Here is a 4,761-nt window from a genome sequence, read left to right as displayed (position 1 = left end):
ATCAGGCCCTGGGTCAGGTTCCCCACTCCACTGGAAGTCTGCCTCTTTCCCACTGCCCCTCCCCCAGCTCATGCATGCTCCCTCTCTCTCAAATAAATAAAAATTTAAAAAATATTAATCAGTTCATGCTGTTTTCCAAAATGGTAGAACCAGCCATTACAGCAGTGAAAGGGTTTTCTTCAGTCTCCTTACAATGATCATTTTCTTCCAATGTGGCTATTAGCTTCAATGCTCTGGCCTGAATGTTAGCCAAACTGATTTAAAAAAAAGTTATTATGTTCTTCAGTCAGAAGTGCAAGTAAACACTCCACTTCATCCATAAGTGGCTTTCTGTTTCTTGTGCAATTTAGAAGAAAAGCTGTTGGAGTGACTTCCCCTTATTTTTTTCATATTCCTCATACTTTTTCAATATGGTTCATAGGATACCTTCATATGAGTCTAGGTCTTTTGCTATCTTTGCTTTGTTGTCACTCTATTCAAATTTTCTAATCACATCGTTTCACTTCTAACATTTTCATTTTTCATTTCTTTGCTTCACTTTTATCTTTGTTGGCCAATTCTCTCTTTCGATTTTCCCTTTTTGTAAAATGTCATATAGGTTTATCACTGGGAGACAAGGAGGAAATACCTAATTTGCTGTCTGTGAGTGGATTGAATAACAGATATACAGTGACCAATCTCCAACAGATTTTGCAAAACGTGACATGATTAGTCACTGGTCATGACATGCACCTTATTCACATGGTGATTTGTGGACTAAATTGCTAGCGATGAATTTTGCATTTTATACAGTTAATTACTCACCAGTAATATACTGTGGTAACTAAAATTAGAACTATGTTGTTGGGGCACTGGTGTTATTTTATTAAACTGTGGTAACTGAAATTCATGCGTGTTGGAAGTGTGCAGAGTGAGCACGAGCTGTGTGTGTATGTGTAGACCTGGCAGCAGTCCGTAAAATCACTGTTCCTCCTCCAGTCTCAACAAAATCCCAAGATAGAGTAGGGATTATCCAGAAGAGACTTGTGGGTATAGCTTTTGTTTAAGGGAGTGAAGTTCCAATAATAATAAGATCGATAATAGAACCACAAAAATTTTTAAATAATTATATTGACAGAACCACTACCAGTTTGGACTACAAGGGACTAAAACCACATAGAATGAAAAGAGGCATATGGGCCACCCCCTGCCTCCCCAAATCTACTAGCAGTAAGAAAGGTGATAAAACTAACCAGTTGAGGGCACCTGGGTCGCTCAGTCGGTGGAGCAGCTACCTTTGGCTCAGATCATGATCTCAGGGTCCTGGGATCCCTGGGTCCCAGGGTCTCTGTCAAATAAATGGATGAAATCTTTAAAAAAAGAAAAAAAAAAAACTAACCAGTTGAAAACACAACCTACCTTTCATGGATGAAGAAGGATGACTTAGATGGCAGAATCAAGTGTTTAATAGAGTTGGGAGTCATGCAGGATTATATTCTGAGACCTTAAGTCCTAATCAAGGAGCTACAAGCTTGTGCCCAGCTGAATTTCAGAATTGCTGTGGACCATTGACTCCTATGTGCCTCCTATTTTCCCCTTTTTTGAATGGGAGGGTCTATAGCACTTATCCTAAGCCACTGTATGTTGAATGTATGGAAGGTCTATCTCTTTACTTCATAGGGTTTCCAATCAAGAGGTACTTTACTTGAGAAACCAGATCCAAGGAGCTTTATCTGCACCTGGATCTAATTTAAATGATGACATTCTAGACTTGGAATTGATGCTGTAACAGGTTGAGAATTTGGGGGATCATAGAAGAGTAAATGTATTTTGCATGTATGAGAAATTAATTTCTTTTTAAAATTTTTTTAGATTTTTTAAAGTTTATTTTATTTGAGAGAGAGAGAGAGCACACAATCAGGGGCAGAGGGAGAGGGAGAAGCAGACTTCCCACTGAGCAAGGAGCCCAACTTGGGGCTCAATCCCAGGACCCCGGGATCATGAGCCAAAGGCAGACGCTTAACCAACTGAGCCACCCAGGTGCCCTGAAATGTAAATAATTTCTGATCAGAGAGATGGTAGTGGTTTTCAGATATATCCACAAACTCTTTGACTACTTCTGCTTTGAAAAGGTAGAGCCTAATTTCCCTTGCCTTGAGTGACTTAGTGACTTGCTTCTAATTAATATATATCATGGAGTGATGGTATGTGACTTCTTTCATGAAAGACTACATAGACATTTCCTTGCTTTCTCTCTCAGATTATTCACCCTGGGAGAAGCCAGCTGTGGTGCTGTGAGGACACTCAAACAGTCCTATGGAAAGGTTTATATGGCAAGGAACTGAGGCCTCCTGCCAACAGCCCTGTTAGTGAGATACCATAGAGGTGGACCTCTCAGTCCCAGTCAAGTCTTTAGATGATTGTAGCCTTCACTTATAGCTTGACTGAAACCTCATGAGAAACCATGAGCCAGACACCATATTGCTAAGCTTCTGCCAAATGTTTATTGTGGTCCAAGCTATTAAGTTTTGGGGTAATTTGTAATGCAGCAGTAGATAATAATTAGTAATTATAATTAGGCTAAATACTCCAATTAAAAGAAAGATTCTCAAACCAGGGTTTTTTTTACAAGCTTTGTTTATTTATTTTTAGGTGATCTCTACACCCAATGTGGGGTTCAAACTCACGACCCTGAGATCAAGAGTTGCAGGCTCTTCTGACTGAGCCAGCCAGGTATCCCTCAACCTAGATTATTTATTTATTTATTTTTAAAGATTTATTCATTTGCTTGAGAGAGAAGGGGGAGGGGCATCAGGAGAGAATCTTCCAAGCAGACTCCCCGCAGGGCATGGAGCTCAACACAGGGCTCAAACCCATGACCCATGAGATCACACCCTGAGCTGAAATCAAGAGTTGGACACTTAACCGACTAAGCCACCCAGGCACCCCTCAAACTAGATTTTTTAAAAAGCACAATAGGCACACCTTAAATATAAGGCTACAGGAAGGAAGTAAAAGAATGCAAAAACCATGCACTCAACAACAACAACAACAACAAAACAAACAATCCAACTTAAAAATGAGCAAAGGACTTGTTTGTCCAAATAAATTATACAAATGACCAAAAAGCAAACAAAAATATATGCAAACATCATAATCATTACAGAAATACAAATCAAAACCACAACGAAACAGCACCTTACACCCATTAGAATGGCTACTATTAAAAAACCCAAAACACAGAAAACAAATGTTGGCAAGGATATAGAGAAATTGGAACTCTTGTGCTCGGTTGGTAGGAATATAAAATGGTGGAAAGCATTATGGTGGGTCTTCCAAAAATTAAGAATGGAATTACCATGTGATCCAGCAATTCTCCTCCTGGATATATAACCCAAAGAATTAAAAGCAGGGTCTCAAAGGGATATTTGTACACCCATGTTCATAGCAGCATTATTCACAACAGATGAATGGATAAGCAAAATGTGGTGTGTACACACACACACCCACACACACACTGAAATATTATTGAGCCTTAAAAAAAAGGGAGAAAACTCTGACACATTCTACAATATGAATGAACCTGGAGGACATTATGCTAGGTGACATAAATCAGTCACAAAAATACAAATATTGTATGATTCCTCTTATATGAGGTACCTAGAATAGTGCAATTCATAGAGATAGAATGGTGGTTGTCAGGGGTTGGGAGGAGGAAGAAGGGGCATTAATGGGTAAAGAGTTTCAGTTTATAAAATGAAAAGAGTTCTGGAGATTGGTTGCACAATAATATGAAGGTACTTAATGTCATTGAACCATTAAAAATGGTTAAGGTGACTCTTCTGGGGACGGCATCTACAGCATTCAGAATGGTCCAGTGTTTGACATACCATCATAGTTTGTCCTACGATACAGCCTCTAACAAAACTAGGCTGTCTAGAACCCTTGGTAATAAAATCATTTACCTTTATACCAAGAAGGTTGGGAAAGCACCAAAACCCACTGTGGTGTGTGCCCAGGCCAACTTCAAGGAGCAGTGACACCTACAGTTCTTATGAGGTTGTCTAAAATGAAAAAATACGTCAGCAGGGCCTATGGTGGCTCCATGTGTGCTAAATGTGTTCGTGACAGGATCAAGTGTGCTTTCCTTATTGAGGAGCAGAAAATTGTTGTGAAAGTATTGAAGGTATAAACACAGAGTCAGAAAGCTAAATTTAAAAATGAAGCTCTTTTGGAGCACCTGGGTGACTCAGTCAGTTAAGCATCCAACTCTTGATCTCAGCTCAGGTCTTGATCTTAGGGTTGTGAGTTCGAGCCCTACATTGGGCCCCATGTTGGGCATGGAGCCTACCTAAAAAAAAAAAAGAAAGAAAAGAAAAGAAAAAAAAATGAAGCTCTTTTGAGTAAGAAAAAATCAAAGGTCTTATTCTGTTAAAAAAAAAAAAAGGGGTGCCTGGGTGGCTCAGTGGTTAAGCGTCTGCCTTCGGCTCAGGTCATGATTCCAGGGTCCTGGGATCAAGCCCCGCATCGGGCTCCCTGCTCCGTGGGAAGCCTGATTCTCCCTCTCCCACTCCCCCTGCTTGTGTTCCCGCTCTTGCTGTGTCTCTCTCTGTCAAATAAATAAAATCTTAAAAAAAAAAAGATTAAGATGAAAGCTATAAAACAATGAAAGAAATTGAAGATGACACAAAAACTGGGAAGATGTTCATCCTCATGGATTGGAAGAACCAATATGGTTAAAACATCTGTATTACTCAAATCAATCTACAGACTTAAGGCAAT

The 4,761-nt window shown here is 39.6% G+C and overlaps 1 pseudogene; it reads left to right on the top strand.

Annotated features, from left to right (window-relative positions):
* Nucleotides 1-3,848: 3,848 nt before the first annotated feature.
* Nucleotides 3,849-4,240, top strand: LOC114213847 (large ribosomal subunit protein eL34 pseudogene; annotated as a pseudogene).
* The last annotated feature ends 521 nt before the right edge of the window (nt 4,241-4,761 follow it).

Source organism: Eumetopias jubatus, unplaced genomic scaffold, assembly GCF_037043125.1.
Source record: "Eumetopias jubatus isolate StellerSeaLion01/CBP00866 unplaced genomic scaffold, mEumJub1_p1.0 scaffold_10, whole genome shotgun sequence".
Lineage (NCBI taxonomy): Eukaryota > Metazoa > Chordata > Mammalia > Carnivora > Otariidae > Eumetopias > Eumetopias jubatus.
The sequence above is the reverse complement of the archived record's forward strand: the minus strand, read 5'-3'. Positions and strand labels throughout refer to the sequence as shown.